The sequence below is a fragment of the Papio anubis genome, chromosome 19, assembly GCF_008728515.1.
Source record: "Papio anubis isolate 15944 chromosome 19, Panubis1.0, whole genome shotgun sequence".
In the NCBI taxonomy this organism is placed as follows: Eukaryota; Metazoa; Chordata; class Mammalia; order Primates; family Cercopithecidae; genus Papio; species Papio anubis.
In genome coordinates, this window is record NC_044994.1 from 62,312,874 (window position 1) to 62,331,607 (window position 18,734).

At 43.0% G+C, this 18,734-nt stretch overlaps 1 long non-coding RNA gene across 1 annotated transcript; it reads left to right on the forward strand.

Annotated features, from left to right (window-relative positions):
• Positions 1-15,433: 15,433 nt before the first annotated feature.
• LOC103879813 lies at positions 15,434-17,832 on the forward strand. The gene is made up of 2 exons (XR_640587.3): positions 15,434-15,762; positions 17,336-17,832. It is a non-coding gene; the product is annotated as an uncharacterized LOC103879813 (long non-coding RNA).
• The last annotated feature ends 902 nt before the right edge of the window (positions 17,833-18,734 follow it).

Here is an 18,734-nt window from a genome sequence, read left to right on the forward strand (position 1 = left end):
TAAGAGAATGATGTCTGTAGAATCCATAAAAGTGTGCTTAAACTGATTAGCTTATAATACTTCGAAAATCCTTTTATTAAATTTTTCATAGTTAAAAAAAATGATTATAGATTCACAGGAGGTTTTCCAAAGAAATGAATAGGAAGGTCTTCTGAACCCTTCCCCCAGCCTCTCCCAGTGTTTACATTGAATGTAAGTACACCAGTGCCATTCATAGAATTTATCTGGATTTCTCCTATATATATATATATATTTATTTGTATGTTCGTGATGGTTAATTTTAGGTGTCAACTTGACTGGGTTAAGGGTTATCCAGATAGCTGGTAAAGTATTATTTCTGGGTAGGTTTGAGAGGATGTTTCCGGAAGAGACCAGCCTTTGAATCAAAGGACTGAGTAAGGAAGAACTGCACTCACCAATGTGGGTGGGCACCATCCAATCTGCTGAGGACCCAGGTAGAAAAGGCAGAGAGAAGCTGAATTCATCTCTCTCTTTCCCGGCGCTCGGACACCTACTTCTCCTGCCCTCGGACAGCAGACTTCTAGTTCTGCCACCTTTGGGACTTGCATTAGTGGCCCCCTGGATTCTCAGGCCGTCTGCCTCAAACTAAGAATTATACCATCAGTCTCCCTGCTTCTCAGGCCTTCAGATTTGAACTGAGCCATGCTACCTGCTTCCCTGGTTCTGCAGCTTGTACAAAACCTATTGTGGGACTTCTTAGTCTCCATAATCATATGGATCAATTCCTCTCATAAATTTCCTCTCTCTCTCTCTCTTTCTCTCTCTCTCTGTCTGTCTGCAAACCAGGAAGCAGTCCCTCACCAGACACCAGATCTTCAGGGGCCTTGATCTTGGACCTCCCACCCTCCAGAACTGTGAGAAACAAATGTGTGTTACTTAAAGGGCTAGCCTATGTTAATTTTTTGCTTTTTGTTTTTTTTGAAACGCAGATTTGCTCTGTCACCAGGCTGGAGTGCAGTGGTATGATCTCAGCTCACTGCAACCTCTGCTTCCCAAGTTCATGTGATTCTCCTGCCTCAGGCTCCTGAGCAGCTGGGACTACAGGTGTGCGCCAACACGCCCAGCTAATATTTGTATTTTTAGTACAGACAGGGTTTCACCATATTGGCCAGGATGATCTCAATCTCTTGACCATGTGATCCGCCCGCCTCGGACTCCCAAAGTGCTGGGATTATGTTAACTTTTTTATAGCATCCTGAAGTAAGATACATTTAGCATGAATGCTTGTTTATTGTCCTGTGTCACTTTCTGGTTTTTTGCACTTCAATTTCTCCCTTCGTCTTTCTACATTTTTTCCTTTATGTATCCATAACTTGTACCCATTCTTTGCACTCAACTTTGCTTTCTTTTAACATTTACCTATACATGTACCTCTTTTCTCTCTCTCTCTCTCTCTCTCGCTCTCTCTTTCTTTTTGTCTCTGTCACCCAGGCTGGAGTGCAGTGGCGTGATCTTGGCTCACTGCAACCTCCGCCTCCTGGGTTCAAGGGCTGGGATTACAGGTGTGAGCCACTGCACCCGGCAGGAGTAATTTTATTTGTGAAAATTACTTCTGTAAAATGCAGATTCCTCTTTTGAAACATGCTGTAATTAGCTATATGTTAACTGTCAAAATATTCCTTCACATTTTTGAGGTTCCTTTCTTCCAAATAGACCCAGCTTTAATTTTGAACACTCCTCTGGTGACTCTTCTAGGAGGCAGTTTTGCTTTTTCTTACATTATTTCTAACTAGGTAATTTATTTTATTTATTTATTTATTTTTATTATACTTTAAGTTCTAGGGTACATGTGCCCAATGTGCAGGTTTGTTACATATGTATACATGTGCCATGTTGGTGTGCTGCACCCATTAACTCATCATTTACATTAGGTATATCTCCTAATGCTATCCCTCCCCCCTCCCCCTTCCCCCCTCCCCCCTCCCTCTTCCCCCCTCCCCCCTCCCCCCTCCCCTAACTAGGTAATTTATTTCAAAAAGTGTGGGCCTTGCAAGCAGCCAAGAGGCACTGATGCTGTGTCTGTAGGGAATCCCAAGGGTAATCTCATGTCTTAAAAAGTATTCCAACATCATGGTTGCAAACTCTTTTTGGATAGGTTCTCCACACTTGCTACCCCCAGAGACTGTTCGGCTTTTGAGTTTCTCAGACCTCAAATGGCCTGGAGGTGAGTACTGATGGAGAGCTGCAGCAAGGAGCTTAAAGCTTTCTGTGTCTTTGGAAGAATTTCTGCAGAGAAACTGGGTTACACTCAAGCCAAAGGTCCAGTCAGCCCAGGCCTGGAACAAAAAAGTCCTCACAGGGATTTTAGCCTTGAAGGCAATCTTTTCAGGCAGTCATAGACAGTTTAGTAAAAATGAAGAGGCTGTTAAACTCACTGGCGTGTTTCCTAAGGGTTCCTTGGCCATGCAATGATTCTGTTTTGGATGAAAGGCAAGTGTTCTCCAGTATTTAAATTAGGCTGACCTCCCAGAGTAAGCTGCAGATGAAGGCATTTTAGGAAATTTCATTAAAGTAGGAATTAACTTGAGGTTCATGATAGGGTTGAGGCATTTATGAAACCACGTTCATATACATGCTGCAAAATTTGCAGTTTTCTGAGATAAGGGGCATATGACTTCTAAGAAAAATAATAATTAACTCGCTTTTCAAATTGAAATCCACAGTTATGTTTTTAAGGGATATGCAATATAAATGAGAATATTTTAACATTGTGTTTATTTGTATAATAATTGGATGTTGAGTTAATATTCAAATACTTGAATAATTTATTTGGATAATGTTTAAAAGCCCACAGTCTTGTTCATGATTATCTGGGTGACCTTTTTATGTCCCAGTACTACTATTCAGTTTTAGCCTCTGTGTTTTTTATTTTTATTTTTTTGAGACAGTCTTGCACTGTCACCCAGGTTAGAGCTCAGATACCATCACCACTCACTGAATCTCCCAGGTGCAAGTTGTCCTCCCACCTCAGCCTCCCGAGTAGCTGGGACCACAGGCACATGCCACCACTCCTGGCTAATTTTTAAATTTTTTTTTGTAGAGATGGGGTCTCGCTATGTTGCTCAGGCTGACCTCAAACTCCTGGTCTCAAGTGATTCTCCCAACTCATCTTCCCAAAGTGCTAGGACTGCAGGTGTCAGCCACCACCCTAGGCCCTGTGTTTGTATTTTTTTTTTTGGTGTGGCGGGGGCGGATAAGGAATCTCGCTCTGTCACCCAGGCTGGAGTGCAGTGGTGTGATCTGGGCTCACTGCAACCTCTGCCTCCCGGGTTCAAGCGATTCTCCTGCCTTAGTTTCCCCAGGACCTGGGATTACAGGCATGCGCCACCACGCCCGGCTAATTTTTTGTAGTTTTAGTAGAGACGGGGTTTCACCATGTTGGTCAGACTGGTCTTGAACTCCTGACCTTGTGATCCGCCCGCCTCGGCCTCCCAAATTGCAGGGATTACAGGCATGAATGACCATGCCCAGGCTTTTTGTGTTTGTATTTTTAAACAATGGAACTGATGCTCACCGATCATTTAAAGTGATGCTATGTAACTTGAAGGTAGTATTTCCCACACTGGGTATAGAGAACAGCAGTACTCTACATTGGCCTGTGAATTCTCAAGTATGAAAAAAACTGCTCTAGAGATTGATTAATTAGCTCAATAGTTGTTTTAAAAGTTGACTGTGTCACCCAAATTGTTTCTATTATTGAAACACAAACATGAACAAAGTCCAGTCTTTGTTCTCAGGGAATTTATGTTCTAATGAGGCAGAGGGATGAAAACCCAATGTCTGCGATATAGCAGTTCCCCTCTATTCTCGAGGGAGACGTTCCAAGACCCCCAGTGAATGCCTGCAACTGTGGATAGTAGCCAACCACATATATGCTATGTTTTCTCCTATAAAACATTACATACTTATGGAAAAGTTTAAGTTATAAATTAGGCACAGTAAAGGATGAACAATAACTAAAAGTAAAATGGAACAATTCTAACAGTACGCTGTAATAAAAGTTATGTTAATGTGTTTCCAAAATATCTCACTGTACTACATCACCTGTTTTTGGACCAGGGTTGACTGCAAGTAACTGAAACTGAGGGAAGCAGCACCATGGATAAGGTGAGACTACTATATTTGGGAATTATGGCAGGGGATTGAGGAAATCCAGAAATGAACTATGAAGGAGGGTCATCTGCTCAGTTTAGGGTGGGCAGAGAGAGATGTGGGAGGGCTTCTTCTAGATTCTCCTACAAGTGTTACTAGCATGAGCTGAGAGTGATGCATAGGTGAGCAGGTCAGAGCGGAGCGGGCATGGGGGAGAGAAAAACTGCATGCAAAGCCACAGAGGCAGGAAGAGCCTGGTGCACTGGGAAAATTGCAAGGGATTCTCTTTGTTTTTTTGACAGAGTCTTGCGTCGTCACCTAGGCTGGAGTACAGTGGCTCAATCTCAGCTCATTGCAACTTCCACCTCTTGGGTTCAAGCAATTCTGATGACTCAGTCTCCCAACATAGCTAGGATTACAGGTGTGAACCACCATGCCTAATTTTTTTTTTTTTTTAAGTAAAGACAGGGTTTCGCCATGTTGCCCAGGCCGATCTCGAACTCCTGGCCTTAAGTAATCTGACTGCCTTTGCCTCCCAAAGAACTGGGATTACAAGTGTGAGCCACTGCGCCCGGCCATCAGGGATTCTATTTGGATGAAATCTAGGGAAGGTTGTGTAGGGAAATTGGGAGGGAAAGTGGAAGACAAAGCCAAGGGCCGGATGATGAAGGATTGAAGTTTGTAAATGGTGGAGCACTGATGAATAATCTCAGGCACAAGACTGGCAGGGTCAAAGTTTTTATTTTATTTATTTATTTTTTTGTGATGGAGTCTCACTCTGTTGCCCAGGCAACAGAGTGCAGTGGCGTGATCTCAGCTCACTGCAACCTCCGCCTCCCGGGTTCAAGTGATTCTTTTGCTTCAGTAGCTCGGACTCCAGGCACGTTCCACCACACCCGGCTAATTTTCTTTGTATTTTTTGTAGAGATGAGGTTTCACTGTGTTAACCAGGATGGTCTCGATCTCCTGACCTCGTGATCTGCCCGCTTTGGCCTCCCAAAGTGTTGGGATTACAGGCGTGAGCCACCGCACCCGGCCTTAGGGTCAAATTTTTAATCTAGGAAGATAATTTAGAGCAATATGGAAGATGGATTCTTGAGTCATGAAGATGAGTTAAGAAATTGTTATTTGTTTTTAAATGTTTTCACGGATAATACAATAAAATAGAAATAAATATTCTTGTGAGAAATGGGGAGATGGAGGGATGGGAGTTGATAATTGGTGTGAAATCAGCGAACACAAAAAAGGAGTGCTTTTAGGACACAGCTGAGTCAGCTTGTCTTGATTTCAAGTCTTTTATTGGGGTTCCGGATCAAAATTAAGTTCAGCTGTGACTGATTGACGCACCAAGTAACAAATCCTAAACAAGAGCCACTTTCCCATGAATGTAGGTTTGTCTAGGGCTCCATGGTTGCCCCGTACCATCCTTGGAGACCCAGATTTTTATATTTTGTTACTTCAGCATCCTCAGCACAGCCTCTACGTTACAGGCAGGATGGCTGTTCCAGCTCCACCTTCATATGCTCAGCCTGGAGGACGAGAGTGGAGGGGGCCTACCTCCTGTCTTGAAGGCCCTCTCCCAGCCTTAGTACATCCCACTTCCACTTAAACCCTGTGCTCTAGCATTTAGCCTAAAGGTCATACTTACCTACAAGCAAGGTTGCAAAGCACAGTTTTAATTCTGGGTGTCTATACACCCAGCTAAAATATAGGAGCTGCATTACATTTTTCTAACTGACAAATCATTATTATATGCATTTCTGGGGTACAATGTGTTGTTCTGATATATGTATATGATGTGGCACGATTAAATCAAACCAATTCACATATCCATCACCTTGATTACTGATTTTTTTTTTTACAGTGAGATATTTGAAATGTACTGTCTTAGGTATTTTGAAATAGATAATACATTATTATTGACTATAATCAGCCTGTTGTCCAATAGATCTCAAAACTTATTCCTCCTTTCTATCTGAAACTTTGTACCCTTTGATGGGACATGAGGAACAAATGGCAGTTTTTATCACAGGCCCTCAGTAGCATTTAAATTTGTTTTATTTTTATTTTATTTTATTTTGTTTTATTTTATTTTATTTTTATTTTATTTGAGACTGAGTTTTGCTCCTGTTGCCCAGGCGGGAGTACAATGGCGTGATCTCGGCTCACTGCAACCTCCAGCTCCCTGGTTCAAGTGATTCTCCTGCCTCAGCCTCCTGAGTAGCTGGGATTATAGGCATGCGCCACCACACTTGGCTAATTTTGTGCTTTTAGTAGAGACAGGGTTTCACCGTGTTGGCCAGGCTGCTCTCGAATTCCTGACCTCAGGTGATCCACCTACCTCAGCCTCCCAAAGTGCTGGGATTACAGGTGTGAGCCACCTCAACTGGCACATTAAAATTTTAAAAAAGAATAGGCCTTGTGTATATCTTGGCTATGTTTATCACTAGATCTTTCATCATTTTTGCTGCTGTTGCAGAAGTGAGTCTCTTCTTCCATCATCTTTTTTTTTTTTTTTTTTTTCCGAGACAGAGTCTCACTCTGTTGCCTGGGCTGGAGTGCAGTGGCACGATCTCAACTCACTGCAACCTCCGCCTCCCAGGTTCAAGTGATTCTCCTGCCTTAGCTTCCCGAGTAACTGGGATTACAGTCGTGTGCCACCATGTCTGGCTAATTTTTGTGTTTTTAGTAAAGATGGGGTTTCAGCATGTTGGTCAGGCTGGTCTCCAACTCCTGACCTCAAGTGATCTGCCTGCCTTGGCCTCCCAAAGTGCTGGGATTACTACAGGTGTGAGCCACCTCTTCGGCCCATCATCTTTTTTAACTTGGTGGTGTTTACTTGTGGGTAAGTGAGTTTTAAAAAAATTAATTCTATGTCTTTTCTTATTGTTTGTGATAATTTTTAGTCAGTTCTCTAGGTTTTCTTTGTATACAAGCCCATCATCAGAAGATAATTTTGAATGTAATTTATTTTAAATGTTTATATTTTGTATCTCATTCACTTGCCTACTTTCATTGGTTAATAACTCCAGGACAATTTTAATAATATTTATACTACTGATATCCTTGCTTCTTTTTTTATGCTTTATTTTTTAATTGGCAAATTAAAATTATATATATTTATAGTATACACGTTTTGAAATATGTACACATTGTGGAATGATTAAATTGAGCTAATTAATATATAATTTACTTACATACTTTTTTCTTTTTTTTTTTTTTTGAGACGGAGTCTCGGTCTGTCGCCCAGGCTGAAGTACGGTGGCCGGATCTCGGCTCACTGCAAGCTCCGCCTCCCGGGTTCCCGCCATTCTCCTGCCTCAGCCTCCCAAGTAGCTGGGACTACAGGCGCCCGACACCTCGCCCGGCTAGTTTTTTGTATTTTTTAGTAGAGAGGGGGTTTCACTGTGTTAGCCAGGATGGTCTCAATCTCCTGACCTCGTGATCCGCCCGTCTCGGCCTCCCAAAGTGCTGGGATTACAGGCTTGAGCCACCGCGCCTGGCCCTACATACTTATTTTTTATGGTGAATACATTAAAATCTATTCTCAGCCGGGTGCAGTGGCTCACGACTGTAATCCCAGCACTTTGGGAGACTGAGGCAGGCAGATCACCTGAGGTCAGGGGTTCAAGACCAGCCTGGCCAACATGGTGAAACCCTGTCTCTACTAAAAATACAAAAATTAGCCAGGCGTGGTGGTGTGCACCTGTAATCCCAGCTACTCAGGAGGCTGAGGAAGGAGAATCGCTGGAACCTGTGGGGCAGAGGCTGTAGTGAGCCAATATTGTACCACTGCACTCCAGCCTGGGCAACAGAGCAAGACTCCGTCTCAAAAAAGAAAAAAAATCTATTCTTTTAGCAATTTTCAAGTATACAGTATCTTGTTAATAACTATAGTCATCGTGTTGAACAATAGATATCTTGAACTTATCCCTTCCAACTGAAATTTTATATCCTTTGACTAATATCTCCCCAACTCCCTACTCTCCCCAGCCCCTGGTAACCACCATTCTTCCTCTGCTTCTATGAGTTCCACTCTTTTAGATTCCACATATAAGTCAGATCATGTGATATTTGTCTTTCTTTGCCTGACTTATTTCCCTCAGCATAATGTCTCCAGGTTCATCCACGTTGTCACAAATGACAGAATTTCCTTCTCCTTAAAGGTTGAATAGTATTCCATTGTGTGTATATGCTACATTTAAAAAAATCCAACTGGGTGTGGTGGCTCATGCCTGTAGTCACAGCACTTTGGGAGGCTGAGGTGGGTGGATTATATGAGGTCAGGGGTTCGAGACCAGCCTGGCCAACGTGAGGAAACCCTGTCTCTACTAAAAATACAAAAATTAGCTGGGCCTGGTAGTGCACACCTGTAATCCCAGCTACTTGGGAGGCTGAGGCAGGAGAATTGCTTGAACTCGGGAGGCAGAGGTTGCAGTGAGATGTGATCGTGTCATTGTACTCCAGCCTGGGTGACAAGAGTGAAACTCTGTCTCTAAATAAATAAATCAATAATCCATTCCTCTGTTTTTGGACACTTAGATTGATTCCACATCTTAACTATTGTGAATACTGCTGCAGTGAACTTGGGGGTGCAGACATCTCTATGACAGATTGATATGGATGTAAACCCAGTAGTGGGATTGCTGGATCACATGGTAGCTCTAATTTTAATTTTAATTTTTTAAAGAGCTTCCATACTGTTTTCCATAATGGCTATGCTAATTTACATTCCCATTAACAGTGTTCAAGAGTTCCCCTTTCTCTGCATCCTTGCCAACGTTTATCTTTTGATTTTCAAGTAATAGCCCTTCTTACAGGTGTGAGATGATATCTCATTGTGGTTCTAACTTGGAGTTCTCTGATGATTAGTGAGATTGGGCATTTTTCATACACCTGTTGGCCATTTCTATGTCTTCCTTTGAAAAATGTCTATTCAGGACCTCTGCCCATTTTCTAAGGAGCTGGTGTTATTGCTCTGAGTTGCTTGAGTTCCTACCTTGTTCTTCATTCCCACCTTGTTAGTGGGTCTTAAGGTCAGAGAAATAATGTGCTAGATGACCAGACACAAAAGTGCATGAACTCAAGGGGATATGTTGACTCCTTTAATCCTTACAAGACTGTCGAGGAAACAGGCACAGAGAGGTTCAGAACTCCTTCAGGGTCACATAGCTAGTGAGGGAGAGCTAGGATTTGAACACACATTCCTAACTCCGTTATTGCTAACACCCCTTGTCTTGAAGTGCAAAGTATGTGGTCTTAACTACCATTATCACCTTGATCTGAAGAGAATGTAAACAGCTTAAGTTTCTCTTCTTGATTGTAAGAATAATCTTTCCACAGGAACTGATTCTAACTCCCAAATATCTCCCCCTTGCATTTGCTTATTTCTCTGTCAGTCATCGGGCAACACTGCAGTGCAGGCTACCATTATTTCTGACCAGGATTGCTACAGAACCCTCTCACCCATCCTACCTCCAATCCTGCCTCTTCCCATCCTTTCTCCAGGGTGCAGACAGTCATCTTGCTAGCCTGATTTAATTTGCCTAATTAATCAAGCACCAACAGACAATCAATAAATAATTATGAAATGAATGAATGAATGAATGAAATGTAAGGCTTCATTGGCCATATTCCCTCCATGTAAGCAGTGCATGAATGAACCCTACCACATTCCACGCTCTCATTTTTCCCCCAGCTGCCTTTATTCACAGATCCCTCTTTTAAGCAGTTAATTCTTTCAATATTTTTTTCAATCCATCAAGTGATGCAGTGTGACTTAAAAAGTACAATAAAGAGTAATATTAATAGTGTGGCTTAACTGGGTGAGGCTACTTCATACTCTTCCTTTTCAAATTGCACTACAATTTTAAGTAAATGACTATTCTTAATACTGGTTTTAATTTCACATGGTGAGATCAAAGCTGTAATTTTTTCCTCTCCATTTTGTTGCTTAGCTAATGTCTGTGAACTTTCACCACGACCGTCATCACCATTGCCCTCAGCATCCTCCTCGCTGTAGTCATTGCGTGTGACAGCGAAAGGTTCAAGAATCTGACTCCTGAACCCTTGGCACCGTGCCCAGAACCTCTCCAGTTCACTCACTGTTAGGGGTTGAATATTTCTCTTCCCCTGAATTCACATACTCAATCTCTAACTCTTAACGTGACTGTATTTGGAGATAGGATTTTTAGGGAGGAAATTAAGGTCAAATTAAGTCGTAAGGGTGGGACTCTAATCTGATAGGATGACTCTCCTTAAGAGAAGAAAAAAAGGCCAGGTGAGGTGGCTCACACCTGTAATCCTAGCACTTTGGGAGGCTGAGGCTGGCAGATCACCTGAGGTCAGGAGTTCGAGACCAGTCCAGCCAAAATGGCAAAAGCCCGTCTCTACTAAAAATACAAAAAATAGCCAGGCGTGGTGGTGCACACCTGTAATCCTAGCTACTCAGGAGGCTGAAGCAGGAGAATCGCTTGAACCCTGGAGGTGAGCTGAGATCGTGCCACTGCACTCCAGCCTGGGCAACAGAGTGAGACTCTGTCTCAAAAAAAAAAAAAAAGAAAAAAGAAAAGAAAAAGAGAAGAAAAGATTACCAGAGTCTGCTTGCACCCTCTGGTGTACTCTCATGCTCTCCCCACCTCTCTCTTTCTCTCTGTCCCGCTTCCACCCTCCCTCTGTGCAAGCTCAGAGGAAAGGCCATATGAGGACACAGTAAGAAGGCAGCTGTCTGCAAACCACAAAAAGAGGCCTCACCAGAAACCAACCCTGGCACTTTGATCTGGGACTTCCAGCTTCCAGATCTGTGTGAAAATGAATGTCCAGCCACCAGTCTGTGGTGTTTTGTTATAGCAGCCAGAATAGACTAAGGCACTCATGGTGCTGGGAGGATCAGTAATCCAGCATCTTTCCCTTTCTTTCTGTCTTCCTAGGACCCAGGGCTGTTCTCTGGAGCCTGGCATTGTAATTGCTGGGCTTGAAGGGGAGGAAAGGGACAAGAAGACAAAAGTGATGCCTGGATATCCAGCACCTGGAGACTTTGGGCTTTCCAATATTGAAGAGGGGAGAAGGTTAAGTTAATGGAGGAATGTGAAGGAAAAAAGCAGATAGTTTAGTCTGGAGACAGGAGGAAGGGCCGCCCATCCTCAGACATGCTGCCCGGCGTGCAGGCTTCCCAAGACCATGGGCTACGGTATCCCTCCCTGGGAGGGTCTCCTGAGCAAAAGACTGACTGCAACTCTTCTTTCAGATATTTCTTCTGATTGCCTTAAAACACGCACACAGAGAAACTGAGAGCTCTTGAACTGTTTAGGAACTTAAGCTTCATGTAGGTTTGATGAAACGTTTTCATGAGTTATAAAAAGTTGAACGATTTTTACACGAATTTTAAGTCAGGAGTGATTTTGTACAGAATAATTGGCAGTGATCCCGGAAGTTGTTTATATTGATTTCTAGAAGGAGATACAGAATACCAGGCTAGGTTTAAAACTCCTGAGAATGTTCAAGCAGTAATAAATGCATATGCAGAAATTAAACAGAAACACTGCTGGAAACTCAACGTCCTTCCTGATGGTCAGGACAGGCATCGCCGGGAGATTTCAGTTGACAGACAGGTCCGACTTGATCAGCCTCAGGAAAAGCTTGCAAAGAAGCACTGAAAGTTAATCACCAAAGCCAAAAAGATTAGACTGGCAAATACTCAACAAGCAAGTAAACACATTAGATTTTCTGAATATGACTGAAAGCAATTACAGTTCATTTGTTAATATTTCACTGGATACTCGAGTTGTTCTTAGGAATTTCACTTTTGTTGTGGCAGGACTCCATAAGAAATGTTTCTCTCTTTTTTTTTTTTTTGAGACGGAGTTTCGCTCTTGTCACCCAGGCTAGAGTGCAATGACTTGATCTTGGCTCACTGCAACCTCCACCTCACAGGTTCAAGCAATTCTCCTGTCTCAGCCTCCCGAGTAGCTGGGAGGCCCCCACCACCATGCCCGGCTAATTTTTGTGTTTTTTTACTAGCAACGGGGTTTCATCATGTTGACCAGGCTGGTCTCGAACTCCTGACCTCAGGTAATCCACCTGCCTCAGCCTCCCAAAGTGCTTGGATTATAGGCGTGAGCCACCGCACCTGGCCAAGAAATGTTTTTCTAAAACCTACATTAAACTAAAAGGAATACTTTTGTTCCTCAATTGATAAATAAGACTTATTTTTTTTTTTTCTAGAGACAGGTCCATTGTATACAATAATTTTTCAGTATACATTTTATTTGTTGAAATTGTCTTATATAAGTCAATTGCAAATGATTTAGTAAATCAATGTGTTTTGAACATTAAAATTAAACAAACAAAAAAACACACACAGATATACCTTTAGAGCCAGTTTTAAGCCTATGATAATATCAGTAACAAGCCCAGCTTACCAGTAAGCTTGGTTTATAATTCTAAACAAGAGGCAAAGGGAGAATTTTGCAAACAAACAAGTTTCATTCAAAGGGCATAAAATGTGTCTGTTTTTACAAAGTGCAGGGTTTAGTAAACAGGAGTGACTGGTCAAGATGAAGGAGTTGACACCAGTAAAATGGTAAAAGGAGGCCTGGCATGGAGGTTCATGCATGTAATCCCAGCACTTTGGGAGGCCGAGGTGGGTGGATCGCTTGAGGTCAGGAGTTCGAGACCAGCCTGGCCAATATGGTGAAACCCCCCATCTCTACTGAAAATATGAAAATTAGCTTGGCATGGTAATGCGTGCCTGTAATCCCAGCTATTCGGGAGGCTAAGGCAGGAGAATCGCTTGAACCCGGGAGGTGGGCTAAGTGAGCTGAGATCATGCCACTGCACTCCAGCCTGGGTGACAGAGCAAGACTCCATCTCAAAAAAAAAAAAAGAAAGAAAGAAAAAGTAAAAGGAGCAGGAAGTGGAGGCTTTGCCAAGCTCCCACACTCACTGGGACATGAACAAATACAGGTGGGGTAACAATGAATTCCCATCCTTCTTGGTCAAGCAGAACTGCAATCATTAGTTGGGAGACGAAAAAAGAAGTGGACACATTTTCTTCATTTTCATGTTCTCCCTGGATTTGACAAAGGGTTTCCCCAGACTTGCATACCTAGGGCCCTGGTCACACAGGACATCCTGGCTTTTCAGGCCAGCCATTGACCAGGGCCACCTTTTGGATGGACAGCCACTTGGGCTCCAACTCAGTGTTTCCGGATCATCCTCCTAACCTTCAACTCACAACTCTTTAACCCTCCTTTTAGCTTTAGGCTCCAATTCTAAAAAACTTTAAGCCACCACCGAAAGACGGACACGTGGACTAGGTCTTCAACATGTTTTCATGTAAAGTCGAGAAAACGGGAGCTTGTCCCTGAAAGGTGAGGTTGGGGGTCTGTGGAGCCTATCAAATTCTGTTGGTAAAGCTTTAACTATCATTCCTCTTTCTCAAGAGCTCTAGGAACTCAGGGTTGTCTCTGGTGTTTTCTGTCCAAACTGCATCAGGGTCTTGAGTTATTCACCACGGTCCCTGATTGTTCTAGATTTGGCAGCAGATTGCCTTAGATATGTGGGAACCAAGGAACTTTCCAGAACCTATGGATGCTGATGTAAGTCTCTCCCCATCCTCTGCTTGCATCTCTTCCATCCATCTAGACTGGGCCTCCGCCGTCAGGGCAGCATGGATTGCACTCGTGTTGGTGTCAGGGGTGCCTCGCGTTGGTGTTAGGGGTGCGAAGGCTGATTTCTCCCATGGAAATCTTCAGCAGGTGTCACTGATCGAGCCTCTCAGTGCTGCCCTCCTAGACAACTGAAGGGCTGCAGAACTTTTTTCCTTGGAGTTACCAGAGAGCAAATCCTGCACTTCTTTTATCTCTTGACATCATTTCCTAATCAGGTTTAGCTTCGTTTTGTGCCCAGGCTTTGAGTAAAAATAGCATGCTTGCTAGTGCTCTGCAGGCTCTTTGTGTGTGTGTGGGAAAAAAGTTTATTAGAAAAAACGAGTTGTTTCCAAATTCAATTAAGATGATATAAGTTAGCTGCCAAGTATGTATCTTAGATTAACTGAAAAATGGCATTTGTTTCAGTCAAGATATTGAAACATTCACAAATCCCTCATTTAAAGACACCAAACTACTTAAAACTTTAACTCGTTCATTAACACATTGCTTCTCATAAATATGTGAACTAAAGTATATGAATGAAAGTGGCTTTTCAAATATGCAAAGAATATTATATTGGTTTTCAGCAGATGTGAGCTGTACAAGTTGTTCTAACTAGAAAAAAAGAGAAGTTTAGGGGGCAGGATGGTTTTGTACCTATCATAGTATACACAAGTTTTTTTTTTTTTTTTGAGATGGAGTCTCGCTCTGTCTCCCAGGCTGGAGTGCAGTGGCGCAATATCGGTTCACTGTAACCTCCACCTCCCGGGCTCAAGTGATTCTCCTGCCTCAGCCTCCCAAGTAGCTGGCATTACAGGCACGCGCCACTGTGCCCAGTCAATTTTTGTATTTTTAGTAGAGACAGGGTTTCACCATATTGCCCAGGCTGGTCTTGAACTCCTGACCTCAGGTTATCCACCTGCCTCGGCCTCCCAAAGTGCTGGGATTACAGATGTGAGCCACCGTGCCTGGCCTAAACAGGATTTTCTTCAAAACATCGAAACATTAGTAGACATGTCTTATGAGCTCTCATAATGCTAATTAAAATCTAGGCAATAAGGAATTGAAATAGAAAAATATTATCTTCTGAAAATACCATTTAAAAGTTTTTAGTTCATATGTCTTGTTTTGTGTGTTTATGTACATATTTTTATTTGCAAAACGGTCAGAGATCAATCCAGTATTCAGCATTTCAAAGTATGTGAGTGAAATTAATGGAAAGATTAATGAAAGCTATTGCTATAAAGTTTACATATGTGAAAACAAAGTCATGTTTCTATGTCACATGTAAAGACAATCATGATAAATATATTTAAAAATCAGCAAGCAATTCTAAATTAGCTAATTTCAAGGTTAAGAAGTGACGTAGCAGAACTTAGAGCATCCCAAAATAAAATTATTTTTACTAGGCCAGGCGCGGTGGCTCAAGCCTGTAATCCCAGCACTTTGGGAGGCTGAGACGGGTGGATCACGAGGTCAGGAGATCGAGACCATCCTGGCTAACACGGTGAAACCCTGTCTCTACTAAAAAATACAAAAAACTAGCCGGGTGAGGTGGCCGCGCCTGTAGTCCCAGCTACTCGGGAGGCTGAGGCAGGAGAATGGCGTGAACCCGGGAGGCGGAGCTTGCAGTGAGCTGAGATCCGGCCACTGCACTCCAGCCTGGGCGACAGAGCCAGACTCCGTCTCAAAAATAAAAATAAAATAAAATAAAATTATTTTTACTTGACTTTCAAATTTTAATACATTTAATGAGTTCCCTAATCAAGTCAAGCAGAATAATAAACATTGAGCAGAAAAAGTACACCTGTTACTAGAACACTTATTAGTCTGTATTCAGAGTCTTTATAAAATAGAAAGCTGAAAGCATCAGGGTAACAACTCTGCTTCATTTCGTTATTTTTCTCTACTTAGGTGTTCAGCAAACTCTTCAACAAATAGGCAGAGGAGGTGAGCCTCTCCCTAGGGGGTGACTCAGGCTGGCGAAGCTCCTGCCCAGGTAACCACACTCCACAGGAGGTGGGTCTCATCCTGGGTGATGGGGAGCAGGAGGTGGTGGTGGTGGTGTCATTTGAAATCGTGCTTCATTCCACTCCAGGTGTGACAGTGACAGTGATGGTGACAGTGAAGCAAGGGTGGAAGCCTGTTTTACAATCAGGGCTGCCAGGCGATCAGGGAACAGGGAACAAGTCAGGGCTGTACAGGGTGGTACTTTGGGAGGTTGATGCAGGGATTGCTTGAGGCCAGGAGTTCAGCCCAGGCAACGTAGTAAGACCTATCTCTACCAAAAATAAAAATTAAACAAACAAACAAAAAATTGGCAGGTGTGATGGTGTGGCCTGTAGTCCCAGCTGCTTGGGAGGCTGAGGCAGGAGGATTACTTGAGCCCAGGAGGTCAAGGCTGCAGTGAGCTATGATCACACTACTGTACTCCAGCCTGGGCAACAGAGCAAGAGCCTGTCTAAAAAAATAAGATAAAATAAAAGAAACAAACAAACACCCGAAGGCACTCTCAGGCATAGCCTTCCAGTGTGACCTAGTTAGTGCTGGGCTGTGGGATGTGAGGGGCAGAGGCTCGGCACAGCCCTCAGAGACTCCAGTTCTGTAGTTTCTCCTCTCTTCGCTTCTATTCGTTTTAGCTGCATTCAGCTATGCAGCGATGACCAGACAGTGACGGCCAGACCTACTCTACACACGATGCTCCTGGTGACAGGAACATGCTGATTCCTTCTTGAGTATTTGATTCAACTAATATTTATGGAGCATTTATCGGAGCATGGCATCATAGTGTAGGCAAAAATATATGTGATGCACATTCACTGAGAGTTTGCTTTACATAGAACAGGAATTAGGAAGTTTGCAACCTGCGAAAATTACTTTTTCTGGTTGCAAAAAATGTATGTGTACTCTGAGAAAGTATATTATCTCTAAAAGAAATTCAAACATACAAAATATAGAAAATAAAAAAGTAGAGCTAATCCCATAATCTCTCCCTCCAGATGTAGCCGCAGTTAGAATTTATCTTCAAAACCTTTTTAATATCCTTAAATCTCTGGGAGTGTTTTATTTTTGAAAATTAGGAGAACAGGGCCAGGCGCGGTGGCTTTGGGCTGGGCACAGTGGCTTATGCCTGTAATCCCAGCACTTCAAGAGGCCGAGGCGGGTGGAACACCTGAGGTCAGGAGTTCGAGACCAGCCTGGCCAACATGGTGAAACCTCATCTCTACTAAAAATACAAAAATTAGCTGGGCGTGGTGGCACACGCCTGTAATCCCAGCTACTTGGGAGGCTGAGGCAGGAGAATCGCTTGAACCCGGGAGGCAGAGGTTGCAGTGAGCTGAGATCGTGCCCCTGCACTCTAGCCTGGGTGACAGAGCGAGACTCTGTCTCAAAAACAACAACAACAACAAAACCCAAACTACTACTACTACTACTAAAAAAAAAAGACAATTAAGATAACATTAAAATTATAGAGTATATGAAAGTATTGGAATTCTGGTTAAAGAAAATAATCTCCAAAACCTTCCCCAATTTTATTTTATTATTTCATTAAAATGATTTTATTTTACTAGAAAAAACGTTATTGGTCAATTCATCGATGAGAGTCCCATGGAGAGGAGGCTCAGGAGATGTCAGAGGTGCCACCTGCTGTCCTGCCGCCATGGAGCTGTTGCCTGAGCCGAGTTCTGGAGGCTCGGCTGGCCCCACCCTCCTCTGAGATTACGGATTCAGGTTCAATGCAACACAGAGCAATATATCTTTCTAGAACACAACCCTGCCCGGGAGCCTTCAGCTTGAAATTGAAGAGCTAATTTTCCCCAGACCATAAAGCAAATGCTTGACGTGATAGCATCTAGTTTCCTGCAGGCCTGAGAGATGGATCGTGATGCTGGGATCTAAGAGCAACGCATTTATCGGAGGAGGCAACGTGTTTGCTCATCCATTGAGCTGGCTACAAAGGATGCTTAGGATACAAGGGGTGCGTTCACTCAAGATGCTATCTAAGTAATTGTCTATTGGTAATAAAAAAAAATAGCTAGAAATAAATTAAAATTCATTCCTCCAGGAATACCTTTGGTCTGAGAGCAATAAATGTGTCTAATCACCATCTGTAATACAAATGTCAGGGATCTGTATGTACTGTTATTGGTGGATACTATAATTCCCAGGCCCAAGTAGAAATAGAAAATTTGCAGCTAGCTAGGTGCAGTGTATTTAAATGTGTTTTGGGGGGTAATCTGGAGAATAGGTGTATTGTTTTTTGTAAAGCAATTTAATGGTAATAGGCAAAATGGCAGTGATAAAGTAGGGAACACAAGAGGACACAGATAAAAATAAGGAGACCTCGACCAGGCATCTTTGCTGGGATGACTCCACATTACAAGTTAGAGTTATACACACACACACACTCACACTCACACACACACACACACACAGTTGCCTGATGTAGCAAAGAAAAATCAGAACGTCCTTCCCTCTCTGAATTATTTGTTCCTCCTATGTGCTCCCTGGGCTCTCATCACTCTGACCCTGTTCAGTTCTCTTCATCCGCCAATGGACTGTAAGTTCATTCCACCACTTTATCCCCAGTTTGTTTCACTGTGCCTGGCTTAAGTCAGATATTCAGTTAACATCTGTTGACTGAATGGATGAAAGAGTAAGTGGCACAGAAAACACACTCACACTTGAAGATCGCACAGCCATGTGAAGTTGACTGTGGATTGCACTGAAGAATGAGGCTGGGACAGTAGAGAGGCCCAAAGGAGGGGGCCGTGAAGGCAAGCCTGGATTCTGCCCTGCAGCCACTAGATACTGGGGCTGGTCCTGAGCACAGGAGAGACCGGTGAGCATTGATGTTTCAGAAAGAATATTCTTCCAGCAGCATGAAGGGCAGCTTATGGGTAGGTGAGGTGGGAGGCAGGTGGGAGATGAGACAGAAGGATTTGTGCTTTATAATCTGAGTTGGAAATG